Below are 23006 nucleotides of genomic sequence, written 5' to 3'. Positions count from 1 at the left end.
AGAATATATGACACACATTCAATCTACCGTTGTCAGAGGAGGGAGAAGGGAAGCAAAACGGGAAACAACCTCCCTGTATATTTCTTATTCTGTCCTGGCTTACGCAGAGTGTCAAAAATGTACTATCAATGATCTATGATAATGATGCAGTTACGAAACCACTTAAATAAATTCTGCTAAAGACAGTATACAGCATCACTTAAAACGTATATTTATGAACGAGTAGACTATGTATAGCCAGTGTTAAAATCATTGTTACTCGTAGAGGTGTTCATTGATTTCGTTCTAAATGTCTATTGCAAAAGTTAACTTATTTTATGGTCCATGAATTCCAGAGGTTCAATGACGCGATCACAAAACTTTCCATTATCTTCTGTCCCTATTCAACTGAATTCAGTTTCTAGTTCGTATTCCTATTTCTGTGAGATCCATCTTAATATTGTCTTCCCACCTGCGCCCATGTCTTCGGGGCAGGGGCGGATCCAGGGGGGGAGATCGGGGCGATTGCCCCCCCCAGAAGAGGAAACATTCTCATTTTACATATAAATAAACCCATCCATAAAAAGTTTGGAGCTCTTAAAAGTAGCTCTAAGTAGCAGTATTACTACCGACCGCCCCCCCCCCAGAAGTCCGTCCTGGATCCGCCCCTAGTCTTCCTAACGATCGTTTTCTGATTGGATTTTGAAAGCGTTCCTACTTTCTTCGATCCTGGCTACATAACCTGCCCACTTGAGCTTCCTAGACTTGCTGATACTAACAATATTTGGAAAACGATATAAGTTATGTAGTTCCTCGTTATAAAGGTTTTGACATTCCCCATTCTCGTTCCTCTTGGGTCCGAATATTCGCCATCGGATTTTATTCTTAATGGCGTCTCATAAAGAACGCAACGTTTGAAATTCCCGCCATTTCTGTTCTAGTAAGTTGGCAGCATTATACGTTCCGTGATTTTAATCTGTTCTCTTTGTGGTTAGTAGTCACAGAACCCCGAATAGCGCATGTTCGTCATCCGGATAGGAATGGAGCGCTCATCACATTTCTAATGAGTTTCCACTATGACAACGCGCTGCTCCGTCTAGAAGTGCTCCATTCCTAGAAAACAGACGACGATTATGAGCTATTTGGCGCTCCGTGACTATTAATCACAAAGACAATAATGAAAACCGTGTAACGTTCAGTGCTGCCAACTTACTAGAACAGAAATGGTAGACATTTCAAAAGAATGTTTTCTTTGTGGAACATCCTTCAGAGTAAGCGATCACGTTTCTCAACTACACAGCACAACAGGTACGATTATCAATTTATATATTTTAAGCTTCAAATTCCTCGACAGAATTTGCTACGGGAAAAGATTGCAAAAGAACAGAATTCAAAAATTTGCTTTCTTTCTAGTTATCGTGTGAAGTAACGGACGGATGTACTAACCGTACAATCAAATAAATGATACCACATGATACTAATAATTGCAGTTTAGAAAGCCACACTGAGAGGAAAAAGAAAGTCTGAAGTGGCGAAGTTAAAAACGATACTACGAGGATTTTCTGTACCAGGCTACGTAAATGATTGCTGCTTTGCTTGGACTAATCTGTACAGTTACAAATAGACTTAAATTATGTATGCTCTCTGTGCGTGCGTGCAGGATACAGATAATCGTGGTACCTACTTTGACAAACGTTATCTGGTTATGACACTACACAGTTCCATACTTGTATATGATCTAGACATTCCTTGAATTACATATCACAAAATCAATCCAGAAAATCTTTACGTAGCCTACGGGGATATAAATCGAGTACGTAGCAGCATTTAGGAAATCTGTACGGAACATTAGGCGTCCAAAGAAAATTTCTAGGGGAGGCATCTCCATGGTTGCTATATTACATTTTCTTGACCCATGGGGGCGGGCCCCTTGCTCCCCCTTCATGCGGCCATGCGTATGCGCATGCACCATTTAGGTTACTGATTCTACTCCTTCCAACGCCGTACAAAGAATCTGCACTACAAGAAAGATTGCAGCTTGGTCGTGGCAGAAGCAGCGCCAGGAGAGTTCCGGAGGAGACCAAAGAGAGGGGGGGGGGTAGTTCCTCCCCCAAAATACATGTCCGGAAGAAACACTGCACATAGCCACTGAATTCAGAATAGCAGAAGAAAAAATAAATGAAATCTTTGAGTTTTACGTCCCACTGTTATGCCGGTTTGGCTAAATGAGACGGTGATGATGAGTAATGAATGAAATGAAGAAAGTGGGAGGAAACGGGAGAACCCCGAGAAAACTCACGCACACGGTGTTTGTACAACACAAAGTTCACTTGGCGGGGGCTGGGATCGAACTCAGGACTCCAAGCATCAGAGGTGAACGCTCTACCACTGAGCCACCGCGGCTCCAGAATAGCAAAAGAGTCACTCAAGTGGCGATAAAACCGATCATCAATGTACCATTATGACGATTATCGGATTTTTTCATCTAATTTATCTTTGCTACAGTCGAAAGATCTAGCAGGCTGCCTTGTTTTGTCATCTAGCTCTTGTTAGGGGTTCAAGCTTCAACTGATATATCTTCAAAATAATTCGCTAATTGGGGAATCCACAAATACTCTTCTGCACCTAGGCGAACAAACTAATTAGGAACCTAAATAAATATATAAGTCTAAATCTTAACGTTGATGGCCCATGACTCGGGACATAAATATATTTTACCCACACAGTAAAAAGGTCGAATTCTACGTCCATGTCAAACTTTGTAAGATAAGATCAATTCTCTAGATTAAGTACGATATTATCCTAATGATTGATTGTTTAAAGTAAAAACAAGTGAAGAACGAAAAATAGAAAAATAGCAAGCTTTGCCCGTAAATGAATGTTAGCCCATTTCCTGACGTGCAAACTCTTTCCTAATGTGTTGTAATACAGGGGAAAAAAAGTAATAATACTCGTTAAAAAAACACACACACAATTCCGCGATCACACCTTACACACAATATGAGGGACGATATTCATGATGGATGGTTGTTAAAATGACATATCAAGAGAATTAAATTTGTCGTCACCTGTCCTTGGAGGAGTTTTTATTTATTTAGCACTGAAGACAACGCCCAAATGTTCATGAGGGTTTAATTATAACATACATTGTTAAGTAATTTTTTTCGCATATGTGACGAATTACTGTTGTAAAATGAAGTATTAAAATGACTTTCCTATCTAATAATACATATATGTTCAAAATATAACGGAAAATAGTACATTTACCAGAAATTTATTGTTATTTTAATAAAAAATATTTTATAATTTTTTATACTTTTTGTTTTTAAATACAGCTACTAAATATTTCATTTACTGCATATTAAATAACAATCCAAGGATGTTATAAAATAGAGGATCTGCCCATATGTATCTTCATCCTATTAAATCAATGAAGCCACAAAAAACCGAGCATCGGCACCTCTGAGTGGCTACTCTTGTTTCCGCCATTGTCTGATTGGCTACTTTCGTTTCCGCCATGATTGTTGCCTCAAAACATTGCGATCTTATTGGACGGAGTGGGCAGAGTAGGAGTGGTGAAACTGTGATGTATGGCTTCAAGATTATGTTGTAAGAGCAGATCCTCTATTTTATAACATCCTTGTAATAATCATATAGTTTATTATTCCGAATCTGACTTAAACATGTATATGGACTTTCTAGATATAAATACACTTTGAAATAAATAAATAAATAAAATATACGCATGTACTGTAGGAGCTGACATAATGGCATAATCCACATTAAAGCATAAATATTACTAAGGACTAGTGGCGTATTTAGGGGGGGGCTACCGGGCTTAAGCCCCCCGAAATCTTACTTACTATAGTAAAGTATATTAAATATCTTGCAGAATTTTCACATTTTCAGGCAAAGCCCCTCCCGAACGTTAGCACAGCCCTCCCCGAAACAAAATCGTAAATACGCCACTGCTAAGGACCCTGTGTCAAAATGGTCCGTTACGGTTGAACACACTCAAAACTGTAAGAAACTTCTGCAAAACTCACAGAATAAAGGGTAAAACAGAAACAAGAATTTTAGGAAAACCAAAAAGGAAAAAAAAAAAAAGGATCAAAAGATTGCGATCTTGACCAATAATTAGTTTTTGGATCAGGGGCCACAAAATTTTTGAACGGCCCCTAAATTGAGTTTTCGTTTGTTTTACGGAATAAGCAGATCATACTGAGTTAACTGATAGTTTGGGTTTGTTCACTCTATATGTAGCTCCCCAGATATAAGGCCTACAAGAAAATTTTTGATTGTAATATATTGTATCTTTTGATCCAAAAAGGATATATACTTGGATGACTTGTTTTATTCTTTTATTTTGCAGTTAGCGTTCCGATCAGCAGCAAGGCTATATTAGACGTGGACCTACAGATTATCGTGGGATCCGAATCACATGAGATCCCTCTCGAAGTCGAACCCAGGTTTCCTATTCCAAAAGCGGTTCTTTTTTATACTGCACTACCCCTGCCTTTGTCAAATATTTTCGTATTATCGGCAGACGCAACTGCCCATTTTGAATAATCTCTCTCCTATTTTTCAGATCTCTCTCTCTTCCTATGTTATCCTTCCCTATTTAGGTAGGGGTGGGTTTTCTGGAACCTGAGTTAACTATCTCAGGTCTATTTTCTTCTTTTTTCTTTATTAACCATAACAGAAAGAAATAAAATTTATTATTACATGATTTACAAATCACACAAACATAATGCATAACATATATGCATAAAATACAACATTCACAAAATCACATGTCAACTACTAATAAAACATTATTAAAAGAAAGACTTATTTTTGATTACATTGAAACTAAATTGTTCGGTTTCACCTGTGTGTTGGTTTATTTATTTGAATATGTTTGGTTTCCCTCCTGTGTTGAAAAATTTGACGATTAATATTTATTTTTATATTTGTTTTTACTTATAAAACTTATTTGGTTTCTCACCTGTTTTAGATTAATCAACAAAATTTTTGATACTTATGGAATCTATTTGGTTTCACCTGTATTATATAGTTTGTATGTGAATGACTTAATAACTGCTTTCTTGTTGGTCCTCCGTACCGTTTCTGTTTAAGGTTAGTGTAAAGGAACAAGTTTTGCCGATAGATGTCACAACAGTCTTCGTATCTCTCCCATGTATTTTTTACCTTTCACGAAAATTTAAAATTTGTCTTATAAATTTCAACCTAGAGACACCTAAAATTTAGAATTTGGAGAAGGAACTTCATAAAATATCGAAGACAACAATCCGTGCCAATTTTTTATTTAGAATTTTCTTCACTATTGAAACAGTGTCATTGTTAAAGGTTTGGGTATCCATTTCAACAATGAAGAAAATTCTAAATAAAAAATCGGCACAGATTGTTCTCTTTAATAGGTTATGAAGTTTCTTTTCTAAAAATTTGAAGTATCTAGGTTGAAATTTGTAAGAGAAATTGTAAAATTTTCGTGAAAGGTAAAGAATACATGGGAGAGATACGAAGACTGTATTACCATCTATCGGCAAAACTTGTCCCTTTAAACCAACCTTAATATAGTTTGTTCTGTTAAAATTGGACTTCTGATCCTGTTGCTACTAACCAAGTGGTTCTCCACTTATTTCCAATGTTAACTCTTCTTTTCGAAATAATACACTAGACACATACGCACTACACTGGACTAACCACTAACACAAAAATACTGTAACTTGAGTACCGTTGTTATTATACAACTTTCTGTTCATTGTGGAACGTTCCAATTATTTCACTTAATTATGTCTTCTTCTCCTTAGACTTAGGCTTATTTGTGCTGTATTTATTTGTGATATTTTAGTGCAAATTTTGTTTAAGCCTTTTCTATAGTTCACTTTACTATCAGTTCTATTATTCCGTGTTGTTCCTGAATATTCCGTAGATTGACTCTTAAATCTTGAGCCCCCGCCAAGTGAACTTTGTGGTGGGCAAACACCGTGCTTGTGGATTTTCTCGGGGTTCTCCCGTTTCCTCCCACTTTCTTCATTCCACCATTTCACTCATCTCTCATCATCACCGTCTCTTTTAGCCTAACCGGCATAAGCGTGGGACGTAAAACTCAAAGATTTCATTTCTTTTCATTTCTTAAATCTTGATCTTCATCTGGTAAGATCACATTATGGCAGTAAAAAAACCAAGTGATCTGAATTTTGAATCTCTCCACAATCGCATTTGTCGGAGTCTAATAAGCCAATTTTTGTAAAAGTTGTGCGCTACGCAGTACGCTAACCTCTTAGCCACTTCAGTTGATTACAAAGACTTATATAGGTAGAGCTTATTTGTCCAGTGTATCTTTATTATTATTTTTAACTTGCGAAGACTTGTCTAGAATTGCAACACAAAATACTTGATTTGTAATGTTATTATTCCAAATGTAAGTAGTATATCCAGGAGCGTATGTGTCACTGTTAAGAGAATGCAAATGATGCTAGATACAATCTGGAGTTCAATAATAAAAATTTTGCGAATATATGTTCTCCGGATATCAACCAGGTGAAGTGATCGTTGTCCAATGTTTCGAGAACAGACATTGTTCTCATTTTCAGGCTCAGTATGAAGAGACCAGGCAAAGAGAACCAGTCATTAAGTCAATAACTGATTTGACAGCCACCAACCAATCAGAAAGCACCATACACCGACCAACCACAGCCAATTCTGGGTGACAACTGTGACTGGACAATCTATCAGCCAATCAGAGCCCGCCTTCCCCACTCCAGATAATATACATTATATACACAATTTCTTTGCCTGGTCTCTTGATACTGCCCCTAAAGATGAGAACAATGTATGCTCTCGAAATGTTGGACGACGAATACTACACCTCAGGCCGGTAGCCAGCCCAAAAATGTAGGGGGGAGGTCGGCTGAAGTTAGGGGAGCCCGATCCAACCATATTATAATTCATCACTATATTAAAGTTCATTTGTAAGCCTACCGTAGAAATTTTAGGGGGGGCCGCAAAAATTTAGTGGGGGCCCGGCCCCCTAGACTCCTGGATACGGGCCTGCTTCACCTGGTTATCCTTAGATCATATATTCACATCATATCACCAAAAAAGCTTCAACTCCTAATAATAATATGTTTCAGGAAATTAAGACATCTATCAGTTACCAATAGACGGCGGAAGATATCAGATAGACTACGTTATGATTCAGGACAGGTATCGGAATAGCTTAAAGAACGCGAAGACCCTTCCCGGGGCTGATATTTTCTCTGATCATAATCTTGTGCTGGCCGAAGTAGATATTCAACTGAAAAATGTAGGCAGAAGAAAAGTAGGTAACAAAGTGTTGAATACTGAAAAGTTGAAAAACGAGGAAATTAGAAATCTTTTCGCTGAAAAATTCGAAGAAAAATGTTCAAACGAGGAAAGGATAGGCGCAGGTAGTAACGCACGGTGGGAACATATTAAACGTTGCTTACAGTAGGCTGCAGAAGAAGCAGTAGGTTACCGCGAACACAAAACTGCTAAGAAACCATGGGTTACAGAGCAGATGTTGCAGAAAATGAGGGAGAGGAAGATGTGGAAACAGGTTGAGACAGAAGAGGGCAGAAAGATGTACAGAAAGTTAAATAATGAATTACGAAGAGAAACAGACAAAGCGAAGGAAGAGTTTTACAAAAGAAAATGCGAGGACATAGAAGAATTAGAAAGAGTTGGGAAATATGAGGAAATGTACAAGGAGGTGAAATCTATGGAATTTCGGAGGAAACAAGGGAGTATCATGATGGCAGTAGAAAATAAGAATGGGAAGGTAGTCAGCGAGAGAAATGAGGTCATAGGAAGGTGGAAAGAATACGTTGAAGACTTATATGAGAGTAGGGATAGACCGTGTAGCCTAAATGTTGAAGTGAAAAATGAAGTAGGCGAGGATGATAAAGGATTTAGTATTCTTCGGGATGAGTTTGAAAAGGCAATATCTGAGATTAGGAATGGAAAGGCAACAGGAATAGATAACATACCAATTGAATTCATTAAAAATATAGGAGACAAGGAAAAGAAAGAATTGTGGCGACTATGCAATGAAATATATGAAACAGGAGAATGGCCAAGAGACTTTCTGAAAACGATCATGATACCGATGGCTAAGAAATCGAACCCAAAGAGAGGTGAGGATTATAGAACTATTAGTCTCATATCTCATGCAGCTAAAATTCTGTTCCGAATACTGAACAGAAGGTTATATGGAAGAACAAATAAAGATGTTGAGGAAGAGCAGTTCGGGTTCAGAAGAGGCAAGGGCACAAGAGATGCTATTAGATTATTAAGGGTGATCGGTGAAAGATTTATAGAAAAAGGGAAAGAGGTGTATGTTGTATTTATTGATCTAGAAAAGGCTTTTGACCGCGTGAATTGGGAATTGTTGTTGGGAGTTCTAACAAAGATAGGGTTGGAATGGAAAGACAGAAGACTCATAAGAAACTTATACATGAACCAACAAGTAAGTGTTAGGATAGGGGAAGAACTGACGGAAGAGAGTGCAATTGGAAGGGGAGTTCGACAAGGATGCTGCCTCTCGCCAACACTGTTTAATGTCTATCTAGAAGAGATAGTGAAAAAGAGCCTACATGATGATGATGGCAGTTCGGTAGGAGGTAGAATGATTAGATGCATAAGATTTGCAGACGATATGGCCCTTGTTGCAGAATCTGAAAAGAAAATCAATAAAATCTTAGAAAAAGTGAGAAGGGGCTTTGTAGAATATGGGATGAAAATAAATATTAGAAAGACAAAAGCCATGGTGATTGGAACGAAGGGGTCTGTGTCAAATATAAAAGTAGGAGGGGAGAAAATAGAACAAGTGAATAGTTTTCGATACCTGGGTAGTGTTCTTAGTAATGACATGAAATGCGAACGTGAAATAAAAGCAAGAATAGGAATGGCGAAAGAAACCTTTAAAAGAAAGAAAAGTCTGTTTTGTGGGACCTTGAACAAAGAGTTGAGAAAAAGACTCATAAAATGCTTCGTGTGGAGTGTTGTGCTATATGGGGCGGAAACGTGGACATTGCGTAAGGGTGACGAAAATCGACTGGAAGCCTTCGAAATGTGGGTGTGGAGAAGAATGGAAAAAATTAGTTGGGTAGAGCGGAAAACGAATCAGAGAGTGTTAGAAATGGTGGGTGAGAAAAGAACACTTTTAGATATTATTAGGAAGAGGAAGAGAAACTGGTTGGGACATTGCCTAAGAAGAGATTGTATCATGAGGGACGTCCTAGAGGGTATGGTGGCGGGAAAGAGAGGGAGGGGGCGAAAGAGACTACAATTAATGGATGATATTAAAACAGAAAGATCATACGCGAAGACGAAAAGGTTAGCGGAGGATCGTGGAGCATGGAAGCTTCTCAGCTGCGGCAAGTGACCTGCCAATAAAGGCAGATTGATTGATTGATTTTGAGTTTTACGTCCCGTTCAGCAGCGAGGCTATATGAGACGTGGACCTACTGATTAACGTGGAATCCGAACCACATGAGCTCCCGCCGGGAACCAATAAAGGCAGAATACCTATGATGATGATGATCAGTTATTATTGATTACAAAACAGTTTTTTTAGTGACTTAAAAATTTTGTTTTTAACCCTTTTCTCTTAAATTACGCATGACACTTAAACCATCAATCATTTCTACTTTTTTCAGCTCAATTCTGTCCATCGACTGACATCTTTATCATCTTTGGGACAAAGTTACTGTTAAATCAACATTAATGTTTTAGAAAATGAAATGAAATATTTGAGGTTTTACGTCCCACGTTTATGCCGGCTAGGCTAAAGGAGACGGTGGTGATGAGAAATAAATGAAATGGTGGAATGAAGAAAGTGAGAGGAAAAGGGAGATCTCCGACGAAACCCACGCACACGGTGTTTGTCCACCAATTCATGTTTTAGAGTTATAATTTTTGACTATTTCTCAATAACCGTATTATGTACTAGCATCTTGCTAGTGACATAATGAAATCTTTGATAAGGATATATATTTCAGTATCATTTATCGCTCAGCATTAATTTTTATGTTTACAAAAAGAAAGAAAAAAAAAGTGACAACCTTTCTGAAGACTGCCATAAAATTTACACTCGACTTTATCCTTATGTTAAGTTCAATTTAGATCTATCGATTAATTAGAATACATCACATGTTTTAAACAGAAATAGAAGGGGAGAAAATAGAGCAGGTGATTAGTTTGCGATACCTGGGTAGTATTATTAGTGACGAAATGAAGTGTGAACGTGAAATAAAAGCAGTGTTGGGTAAGTTACTTGTAAAAATGTAACGCGTTACAAGTTACTTTACTTTCTCTTAAAATGTAACGCGTTAGTAACGCGTTACTTGCCCCAAAAAAGTAACTGTTACTTTACTTCGAAAGTAACGCGTTACTAACGCGTTACTTTTCGGTCCAAAACTTTAAATATGTAGAAAGAAAATATTACTTCAATTTTCCATACTACGATTACTACCGCTATAATAATAATAATAATAATAATAATAATAATAATAATAATAATAATAATAATAATAATAATAATAATAATAATAATAATAATAATTATTATTATTATTATTATTATTATTATTATTATTATTATATTATTATTATTATTATTATTATTATTACTATTATTATTATTGCACGTTCTGAATCGCTTTATGTAAATGCAAGAACAAATTTTTACGTGCTATATGAACATTTTCATATAATGTTGTAACATTGATAAAATGCCATACTGCGTTACTCGTAGGGAGGGTCACTAGCGAGTTCAACCGAGTTTTCTTTGAAACTCGATTCGACTAGAAACAGACATCTTTGAGCTCGATCCGAGAACTTGGCTCGAAAAATTTCCTCCAACTCGACTCGAATTCGTGTCGAGTTTTGAGTCGAGTCGAGCCAAATACGGTGTGTAGTTTCGAGTACTCTCTTCAAGTATAACATAGGCAATATAATTATTATCCATGACACTACTACTACCACAACTTTTATTATTGATAATAATAATAATAATAATAATAATAATAATAATAATAATAATAATAATAATAATAATAATAATAATAATTATTATTATTATTATTATTATTATTATTATTATTATTATTATTATTATTACAACGCTGTATATTAACATGGAAGATAGGTGGTTTGTATTTGAATACTAAAAACTAGTTGATTGCCAATCTCGGTAGTCGTAAAGTCTAGGAGTCAAGGACATTGTTCACGAGCTTCTGAATTTGGGTTGAGGGTCTACGTTGAGTATTCGGATTCGAGCCAAACACTGTTAAAACTTATAGGGCACTGGCCAAATATCTTCAAAACTGCTCGGCCCGGGTTTAGAATTGTCAACGACTCGAGCAGCTCGGCTCACAGCTCATTCACTATCGACCCAAACCGAGAAGTGAGCCGAGCCAACAGCTCACCCAACCAACTCGGCTAGAGCCCTCGGCTCAGTTGAGCCCAACCGAGCAGTTGGCTCATCCCAACCCAGCCAGCTCGAGCCGATGGTTCGCCCCAATCGAGCCCGCTTGAGCTATTTTCTCAGTTGAGCCGAGCCGAGCTGAACTTGTTATAGAAAATCTCTTGTGCTCTCTCTATCGAGACGAGACGAGATGCGAGCAGTGTCCCCTCTCGTGAGCAACACTAAAAGTATTCCATATTACTGCTTAGCTTTCATTTCTCATGGCTTTCGCTTTCCAGTGTAAGAAGGCCATGATTTCAAAACGAGTTAAAACGAACGAGCCATTTATCAAACTCGACGCGAAAAATTGAATCGGCTCGGAACTCAACTCGAGAATATTACCTTTGACTTGACTCGAAACTCGACTTGAGTCGAGTTTTAGCTTGAATCGTGCTCATCCCTATGCGTTAGAAAAATGGTTGCTTATTATTATTCTGCTAAACTAGTTATATAATAATAACCTTTTGTTATGTAAAATTAAAAATACAGAATATAGAGAAACATTACACTACAACTAATAAAGTGAGAACACATGAACTGAGGGTGAATCAAAATTTGCCAGTAACTCTAAAATCGATATATGCTTTTTAAAGCTAGTTTCATACTCTATAATCAACGGGACTCTAGGATAAGCAAACTAATTTGAAAGAACTCCAATATTACATACCATCAGCAAACTATTTTCTAGTAATAAAGTAGGCCTGCTCATCAGAACACAGTTTATTCATATTAACCCCTTACTGTATATCGTTAATTATTGCACGCTAGTTGTTGATAAATATTTTCTGCTGGGGCACTTCAGACACTTTACTTTTAAATTCTGTCCACCATCATCCTCAGCTTTAAAAAAAAAATTTTTTTTAAGGTTCGAACGGTAAAATATTTTCTTACTCCATCTTTATAAAAACAACAACAATCAAAGTAAAATAGGCTACCGATATCATTGCACTCCTAGTTCACTCACTGAATGTATTGATTTGGAGCTGTCAAAATCTACGGTTCTTGCAATCTGTACACGCGATTTCCCTGAGGCTGTCCTCATCTTCCAAAAACAGCAAGTGGCACTACGAACTTATCTGTGTCTCTGTGTATCAGTGACTGTCGGTCACTGACATACGTAGTTCATGCTCCATTGTTTCATTCTGAGAAATTCAATTACAGGAAAGAAACATTTGTTTCCGAATATATATATTATAGTTACTCATCCGAAATGTAACGCGAAAAAAGTAACGCAAATTAGGTACGTTACTTAAAAATTTGTAACGCGTTACCGTTACAGTTACTTTGGAAAAAATGTAATACGTTACTAGGAAACGTTACTTAAAAAGTAACGCGTTACAAGTAACGCGTTACTTACGTTACTTTACTTCCCAAGACTGAATAAAAGCAAGGATAGGAATGGCAAAAGAATCCTTTAGGAGGAAGAAAAATACTATTTCTTGGGACTTTGAATAAAGAATTGAGAAAGAGATGCATAAAATGCTTTGTGTGGAGTATTGTACTCTACGGGGCAGAAACACGGACATTACGCAAAAATGATGAAAAAGACTGGAACCTCTCGAAATGTAAGTGTGGAGAAGAACGGAGAGAATTAGTTTGGTCGAGCTGTAAACGAATGAAAGGATGTTAGGACTACTTCCCAGATGCGTACATTCCCAGATTCTTACATGTCAAAATCCTCTCCAGATCCATTCTTTAACATGTACGGATAAAAGATTTCCCACGTCCGTACATGTTTAATAACGGACACTGTTTTTGTGTATTTTAAAGAAAGTTTAAGCAGAGGAGGATATGGAATTGCATCTCATGGAAACACGGAAATAATTAAAATACATGCTTTCCATGTTGACTTTTTTTTTTTTTTAGAGCACAGGTACTAACGTAAAACGGCCAACTTTTCGCGTTGAGTTCAAATTCGACCAATTAATCCTCGAATTGTGTTTGATATGAATTCACAAACCATATTAAAGGGATACACAAGTCGGCTCTTATAAAGAACCTTCGTCGAACTAGTATCTATATCTTCTATGATCTTGGTCCTCCTGCAGCAGGCCGTTTACCGTTGTTACCACACCCTTTTGGTGTTGACGCCACTGTCGTGGGCCCTGTAAATATGTCTGCTCCTTTGTTCTTTAATTTGCTCCCCTTTCTGTTCCCCTTGGCCCAGAGTATTTCACGCTCCAGATTATTTCATTCCATCTTGTCCTCCACTGACATGGCAACGTTCCATTTTTCTTTATTATTGGCTGTTATATCAGTGTCGAGCTTAAAGGGTTGGTCCGATTACTAAAATTCCACCATTTTAGATTGACAACCCACACTTGACAATCAAAATGCTCTCTTATCATTTCTTCATATCTTCAATAGCTACCGAGTTGGCCTATTGTGAGGGACTTTTGACTCGCTCGGTGTATATATATACAGTAAACGATTTACAACTTATGACAACTGATAAGTATATGAAAGTTCAACCAAACATCTAACATTCTTTGAAACATCAAAAGTACCCAAAATGTTCTTTACTTTTTTATCGAGCTGCACACATACTTTCTTTCTTCTTTTACCTTGGAAACCAAGATACTTTCTGTCGTAAGCATGATCACTTGTCTTGGCTTCTAGCTTGAGAAAACAGAATAATTCGATGGCATGAGAATGTTGCTTGTTTAGCTAAGTATCTCATCTATTATTCCAACCCTCTGCGGGATTATTTGTTCTATGGAGCTTTTCATGACAGTTCCACGTACTTACTGAGACTGTAGAATTTTCTAGCCACTGGTCAAGACAGATATAGAGAACTTTAGAGAGACATGAACGAAGACACTTTTATTAACAATTCAAAACCTTGCCCTTATAAATGAGCATTTTCTCCCCTGTATATTTTCTTAACATGTACACATCTTCACGAATATGTTTCTGAGTTCCTTCGTGGCTAAGAGGTTACCGTACGCGCCTTTGGTGTGAGAGACACGGGTTCGATTCCTGGCGGAAGCTTATGTGGTTCGGATTCCACATTAATCAGTAGGTCCCATCTCATATACCCTCGCCACTAAAATGGACGTTAAGCTCAAAATCAACTCAACTAATACGTTTCTTGGCTTGTATAGTGACATCTTCTCTTCAGTCAAAGCTGTATCACCGTACAAGTATATTTAGATATCATACTCCAAGAATATTTTCACCCTGTGTCTGCGTTCGGCCCCGACACAAATCCTTTCTTTCGTTAATGCATAACCAACTTCCTACATTTTCTTATTAATTCTATGTAACCTATATTGATACTCGTCATATATAACCGACTGTTTTCTTTTACTTGTCTCTATAATCTCGAACGAAAAACGTCCGTCCATCGTTTTTGCGAACCCACAACACAATGAAAGTAAAGACAAATGTTGATTCATTGTTATTGTATTAATAATAATAATTTTAATTTTAATGACGGAATTACTCTCCTTCCACAATCTACTTAAGTGTTAGGCTTTTCGGGTCTAGGGAATCATTCCACTGTCTTTCCAGCTGTTAGGCTTGTCGAGAAAGGAGACCCCAAAAAATATACACATTTATTAAATAACAGGTAATAATAATAATAATAATAATAATAATAATAATAATAATAATAATAATAATAATAATAATAATAATAATAATAATAATAATAATAATAATTTTACTGACAGAATCACTCTCCTTCCACAATCTTATAAAGCTGTTAGACTTTTCGGGAGAGGAGAGCCAAAAATATCACAGACAGTCTAGAAAATAAAACTCTTCTAGGCCTTTTATTGGCTGCTACTCGAAACGTAGATTGCATATTCCCCTCTGCTCAAAAATTAACATTTCACACAAACAGTCTCAGGTATTGAAGCTATACGGAACTGGGAATTCTTATCTCGTTTTCAAATCATGACATTTCATTGCATCTGGCACTTGAAAGGAACTGGAAAAGTTTTTGACATGTACGGTAGTGAGAATGTACGAAAGTGGGAGGACAGCGGTGTTAGAAATGATGGGAGAGAAATGGACAGTTTTAGATATTATTAAGAAGAGAAAAGAGATACTGGTTGGGAGATTAGCTAAGAAGGAACTGTATCATGAGATATGTGCTGGAGGATATGGCGGCAGGAGAGGGAGGTGGTGAAGAAGACTACCCTTGACGGAATATACCAAAAAAGAAAAACTGTACGTGAAGACGAAGAGGTTAGTGAAAGACCGTGGAGCATGAAAGCTTTTCAGTTGTGGGAAGTGATCTGCCAATAATGACAAAATACCTATGATGATGATGATGATAGGAAACATCTCTGGGAAAGGAAATTAGGGACAACAAGACATGTGATTTTTGCCCAGAGCTTTCCAAGTCATAAACTGAGAACATTAAATGTTTTTCGAAGTCACAATGAATATTCTAGTCTTCTTCTATCAGCATTCCCGTTTTTTTATATGCGTTCAGGTTTGAATGAGACTTCTTTTTTTTCGAGTGTTCAATTCTTCAGTTATTAGGTATAGCGTAAGACGCCTTAGTTTGCCTATCACGTTAATTCCTACAACTGTTATGTAAACTTCAAAACATTTGAGAATCACTGGTCTGAGAGACGTCAGTCTGTCAGATGTGCAAATTTCTCATAGTTCGAAGTCAGCTAATAGATGTCGGTAGCTGCGCTATTTTAGTAGTGACCCCAGGAGATGTCTCTAGCTGGCAGGAGCCGAGGGCTTGGAGGGGAAACTAGTTTCTCTAAAATAAAAGAGTTAATATGACTTTCCCCAAGGGCGCCGATTTCTCTGTAACTTTCGGGGGGGGGGGCATTCATAAAAAATGTATATAACACTACATATAACAATGAAAAATACATATTCATAAAAATACATGGGGTCTCACATGAGTTTTGGGGGGCCCGGGCTCCCGGATCCCCCAGGATCGGCGCCCTTGCCCCTATTTGGGAACACATATGTGAAGCCTAAGTGAAATGTAAGGTAAGGATCTACATTTACAGTCAACATTGGAACATACTGGAGGTGATGTATGTGGCACGGTAGTTCAATGGTTGATCTCTCACCTCTGATGCAAGATATTCCCAATTCGTTCCCGGGACATGTCAGTTCGTGATGACAACATTGTGTCCATAAGTTTTCTTTGGGTTCTCCCATTCCTACATTCTCATTTGCACTAATTACTTCATAATTGTACATCAGTGTTCTTTAGCCTAAAGGTGATAATCATGCGATGTAAGACAACAAATTTCATTTCATTTCATTTGGAGCTATTGCAGTCAGAAACACACCCAGGACGCCTTTTCACAGAGCCTGTTCCAACTTGAGCCCCATTGGAACGAGAATAGAAGAGAGAACAACTAGGAATGTCACGTGTACACAACGTGAAGGAGTTTGGTTTGTATAGCGTGATAATTTCTCAATTAATATTCAAACCGGAAGCGGTAGTAAATTTCCATCACTTCCGATTTAAGTAAAGAGATTAGAGTGATATTCTTGAGACGCTTAATCAGGGGCGGATCGAGGACCGACTTCTGGGGGGGGCGGTGGGTTGAATACTGCTGCTACTGCTACTTTTAAGAGCTTCAAACTCTGGGATGGGTTTTATTTATGTATATAAAATAAGAAAGTTTTCTTCTCTGGGAGGGGGCGATTGCCCCCTAGACCCGCCACTGCCCCCTGGATCTGCCTAATTGATTGTAGAAAATTGCTTCTTGCTGTCTATTACCGTTTGTATAGCGATCGATGTTGAAACCGGAAGTGGTTGATTTTTGTCACTTCCGTTTTAAATAGAGTTCTTGTAACGCTAAACCTATTCCCTCCCTAAATAAACGCATCCTGCCTGTCGGACATTCATTTCTTAATTCATAGTTCTTAATGCTTTAGCTCCAAATTTGTTTCATAACTGAAATTATTTTGGTATTAATGTTTAGAACGTTAAAGATGAATAGGTAAGACTGAATAATAAAGAAAATAAACAATCAAAAGAAATAAACAAACAAGCAAATTAAAATCTTAAAGAGTTCAAAGAAAAGAATAATATGAATGCTTTCAAGGAAACCGTAAGCACGCTCTTTAGTCTATTTCTGGTAGAAGAAGACTCTCGGCTTCTTTAGCAGGACTCAGAGTTAATGTGACTTTAAAAAAATCGAACGATATTTCAGTTCGTGTAAATCTAAAGTTGTTTTTAAAATTAAGTTTCCCGGCGTTGCCAGGGGAGAACGCTTTAACTGAGATAGGCCTTGCACAGAAGATTGCATGCACTGCTAATTAGAATAATTTATTTTTAGATCATAATATGTGAAGGCTATAATATTACAAGCAAAACTGGCTGAAAAGCCTATTGACAGTTTCAGATAAAATATCCGGATCCACTCTATTGTAGGACAACATAGTAATGTTTTTAAAAGAGTTTGGCTTACCAACTAAAATTCCTTTATATTCTGTCCATGTGTCCATCCAAACTCCTTTATATATTTACCCCCGTCTGCCCAAACTCCTTTGTATATTTACCTTATCTACCCATGAGTCCATTCAAACTTCTTTATATTGAAATGATTTTATAGGTAGAGTTTAAATAACGGTTCCTCTTCACCAATCTATATATATAAAATTGAAAATCATTATGTTTGTGACTCTAAATCTCCTGAACCGCCCGACCGATCTCGATCAAATTTGTAACATGGATGAGGTTCGAGGCTGGACTAGTTTTAGGCTATTTACTTTGATGGTAGAACTGAGGGCCGGGCGAAGGGGAGGGTGTATAAAAATAAATAAAACTTAATAACTCTTGAACCACTCGACCGATCTTGATCAAATTTTCAACATTGATGAGGTTCAGGCCTGGGGCAGTTTTTATAATTTAAATTTGACGGAGCAACGTAGGTGAGGAGAAGGAAGGGGATATATAGGTGAGGGATATATATAAAAATTATATATCAATTTTTATAAATTGATATATAAAAATCAATTTATATAAGACTGAAAGTGACTATTTTTGTAACTTAATGACTCTTGAACTATTCGACCGATCGCAATGAAATTTTCAAGATACATGAGGTTCAGATCTGGAAACACTTTTGTAATTTCACTTTATTGTAGATCCTAGGGGAAGGGGAGGGGAGGGGGACGTATAAATAAAAAACAACAAAAACCTAATAACTTTTGAACCACCCAACCAATCTTGATCAAATTTTCAACATATATGAGGGTCGGGCCTCGGTTGCTTTTTATCGTTTCACTTTGACGAACCAACGTAGGGGAGGGGGAGGGGGTATATATGTAAAAAAGTTAAAATAAAAAAGACTGCCTTTGTGACTTCATCACTATTGAACCACCCTACCGTTCTCAATCAAATTTTCAACATACATAAGTTTAGGGGCAGGGATTACTTTAGGCTATTCAGTTTGACGATGCAACGTAGGGGAGGGTAGGGGAGAGAAATTTAAAAATGATCAAAAATGACCGATATTAGTGTTGAATGAATAGTTTTCGGGGTCGATGTGAGAAACAGTGATATTCTTGCTGTACTGTACTGTGGGGTTACAACCACAGTTATTTGCTCAATTATCAGTTCTTTACTGAAAGAATGTGGGGATAGCACTTCGCATGGCAAGAGAGAAAGTACGTGGGGATCTGAGCAGTACAGCGCTGAAGTAATTAATTGGGGATGAATGAAATGAAATGCATGTTTTCTAATAGAAGAAATCACAGAGACGCAAAGGTTAGGAAAGGAAAGGGTTTTACTGTACCTCAGCCATTTCGATATGATGAGCCTCTTCAATTGTCGGGTGAAGCCTTATCCTCCAATCCGTTGAGTATTTCCGTCTGGTATCGATCTTGGACCTCACGTTCGAGAGTGAAGAACCTCTCGATCTCAGGGCAACAGCTCCCAGATGTCCTGGCCTCTTTGGAATGACACCTCTGTCATGCAATGGATGGTGAGGGCCCAGGCGTGCCGACCGTCTCTCAATTGCTGCTACGACGACTCTTCTGAATAGGGTCCAAAGTGTGTTTCTGGCGGCTCCTGTCACACTTCTCCCCGGAGGGTTCCGTGTCCACTGGTTTTGTTCTACTTCCTAGCTTTCGCTTCTTCCTGGTGCTCCGCACGTGGATGACTAGCTCATCACAATTATCTTGGTCAATAGGGAAGTTTAATTGCTGAAACGGCGTGGCTGAGTTTGTTTTGGTGAAGTTACGGAAACTAGGAAGAGAATGGTAAGCATGAATTTGTATTGGGATGAGGTGACAACATAGGGAAGTCTCTTCTTTATTATTTAATAATTACAATTTCTTGTTTGAAGAACAATAACAACATACAGGGAGAATTCAAAATAGGCGCTAAGCCTGATATCCTCTACACTCCCTGCTCTATTTCTCCACGACGATTTTGAAAAAAATTCGGAGTGTTCTCCTGGAGAAGAGTGTTGATGACCCAAAGATGCTGTAGTAATTCTCCAATGTCCTTAAGATGGCGGTCAGGTATGAATTAATTATAATATGTTGTCGAAGGTTGCCCTCTGGCGGACGCTCCCATTACTACGTAGAAACTGAAGATGTAGAAGGATAGAATTCAAGGTTGCGCTGATTCAGATTTTTTTTTTTTTTTACATGAAAGAAAAATAAAACGAATTAGTTTATAGTACATCAGGAAGTGTGGTGTTATGCAATCTTGATGGGAGGTAAGTATAATAATTTTAATATGGGATTATTAATATAGATTATGGCTGAGATACTAGTGAGGGGTTAAATGGGAAGGAAAAAAATGACATTTGAAAGAAAAATTAATTGTGACTTGTTTATATACAATAATTATATGATTCCTTAACCAAATTGTGATATATAAAATAAATATATGAATATATGTAATATAATAAGATAAATTATAAATAATAAATAAGATAAATAATATATATTTTATACATATGCAAAGTAAAATCTCTCTAAGTTTAGGTATTCGTAAAAGTTTGTGTTAGTTAAAATTGATATTCGTGGGAGTGTTAGAATATGGGAGGATACAATTAGATTAACTAATTTGGTTAGTAGCATTTCCTCTACTAAGTGCCTGAAAAGTCCGATATACCGCGGACTACTCGGTAACGGTATATGAAGAGTAGCACTATTCCAGATTAGTTAAATGACTGGGATACCACGAGCTAAAATACGTTACACATAACGGATGTAATTGTTTAAATACGATGCTCAGATATTTCTCGGAGTAAGTTCCAGCGTGGAGTGATGCAAGTCCTCGCGTGTTTCTGTCGAGGCGTTGTTTCTAGCAGTAGCAGGCAAAAATCTTGGAAAAGTACGATGAAGAGATGATGGTTTCTTTTGTAATAATCGGAAGATTTTTATTAACACAAATAACATGAGAACTAGGGTTATAAAGATGAGCAGGTCAGTAATTCCTAAAAAGCTTTGAATCGGTGAATAGAAATGATGACTATTTCTACAATGAAATATAGATTTGAAGCAGCATTCCTGTGTTTACTTCTCAACTTCATGGTGAAGAGCTATGAGCAATAATAAAACAATATTAAAATTATCTACTATATACAGCACTAGAAACATTTGAGTGCTTCTTTCCCTTATTTTTCATCTAATATGTACATATATATTTTTATTTATTTCCATGTTACCTTGAAGGCTCACTGACAGTGAAAAAAAAAACGACCAACAAAAAGGTCAGGAAAGAATATGAAACATATTCAAAGAACACTTGCCATGCAACCCACTACTCATACACAATAAATAATACTCAAAATAAAAGGATTATGAAAATATCCCACAGAAACTAAAAAGTAGTTTCAAAATTATCAAAAATAGAGTATCAATACTTCACTATACATTACTAACGTATCGTAATAATAAGATTAGCTTATTTACTCATATGCTCAAGCTCACTTTTTTTTTTTTTTTTTTTTTTTTTTTTTTTTTTTTTTTACACCACAGGAAAATATTCATGCATCAAATGTTCATAGATTCGTTTATTCTGTACATCGTAAACACAAAATATAATTTTATCTATGGAATCCAAATTTTCCTCCAAGAAATTTCTCACAGTTCTTAAGGCTATGTGACATGCTGGTGTTTTAGGATATAAAAATGCACCTGTTGAAATGGTGGGCAATGCAACTGTACGAAAATCATTGTTTAAAACACTAAATAAGATTTTCTCGTAACAAGACTGTAATGATTTGCTATTTTCACCTTTAGGTCCACAAGTGTGTATTACGTGTTTAGCTGGAAGATTGAAGCCTTCTGTAATTATGCACGAACCTTCTTTTAATTTCCCAATGCGTGCACATTCTTGAGTTAATTGTGGCCCTGCTGCTAAGTGTATTGCCCTGTCTGCGCCCCCTATGGGTAATAAATCCGTGTTGCTTGGGTTTACAATGGCATCACCCTGGAGTTCTACAATGCTTCCATGGTACAAAGCTACTTTAGAATTGATCTCAGTGTTCACACCAAATTTTGAAGGAACTTTAGGTGCATTATGTAGCGTACGTCTGGCTGTGACATCCCACGCCGGTAAATGGAGCATAGAAATGGCATTAACGATATTGAGGCACGTGTAATTGTCAGTTTGATCATCTTTTTCTTCCTTTCCCTCTTTCCTTCCAGTGAATTCAATAATAAATCTAGATGTTGGTAAGCCTGTTTCCTCTTCATCATTCCGTGGAGACAGCTGATTCCGTCCCTCCTCATCTTCTGTGCAGTTCTCCTCAGGGGGTACGTTCTCTCCTTGAATAGCTGAGTCTCTGGCTTCAATATCGTCACTGGTGGGAGGCTTCTTGCGTTGATGGTCGTGATCTCCTAACTCGTCCAGAGGCGACGGAGGGTAATATTTCTTAAGACGGTCAACCGTAATGGAGTCTATCTTCTGTCTTCCTGTGCCAGTAGTGAATTTAACGAAGTAACTATTTTCGTTATTCTTGCCCTGTATCTCACCTGGTCCAATGTATTTCCCAGTGAAAGCACGTGTCTGGCCCCGTTTCATATTATCTACATATATCCAAACAAGATCTCCCTTCTGAAATTGCACTTGTTTATGACGCTTGTCATATGATTTCGCAGAAGTTTGGAACCTTTTGAATAATTTTTCAGCAGCCTGCTCTCGAATATCATTAAGATGAGATAGCCTGACTGCGTTGTCTTGAAATTGACACTGTGTGTCAAACATAGCTTGATGTATTAACCTTGGTTTGAAACCATGGAGTAATTCAAAACTGGAGTGTCCCATACTTGTGTTAATAGAAATATTGTGGCTAAATGTAACCTTGGGAAGTAACTCCACCCAGTTTCCTGAATTATCTGGGTCAATGTTGAGCTTCAATTTTTGTTCCAAATTACGTATTGTTACCTCAGCAAGCCCAATAGAAAAATGTGCTTTCACGTCTGCAAATTTCAACGTAACACCACAAATATTGCACAATTCCTTAAATATGGCGCTTGTAAAAGCAGCTGCCCTGTCTAGGCAGAGTTCATAAAATAACCCATATTTTAAAATGACGTCATTAAAAAGGAATGATGCCAAAGTATTGGCAGTGGT

At 37.2% G+C, this 23006-nt stretch overlaps 1 protein-coding gene across 1 annotated transcript in view; it reads left to right on the top strand.

Annotated features, from left to right (window-relative positions):
• The window catches only part of Trpgamma (Transient receptor potential cation channel gamma), a 1754629-nt gene that overhangs the window by 14791 nt on the left and 1716832 nt on the right, over positions 1–23006 (top strand). The window lies entirely within an intron of this gene.

Source organism: Thermobia domestica, chromosome 3, assembly GCF_964235325.1.
Source record: "Thermobia domestica chromosome 3, izTheDome1.hap1.1, whole genome shotgun sequence".
In the NCBI taxonomy this organism is placed as follows: domain Eukaryota; kingdom Metazoa; phylum Arthropoda; class Insecta; order Zygentoma; family Lepismatidae; genus Thermobia; species Thermobia domestica.
The sequence above is the reverse complement of the archived record's forward strand: the minus strand, read 5'-3'. Positions and strand labels throughout refer to the sequence as shown.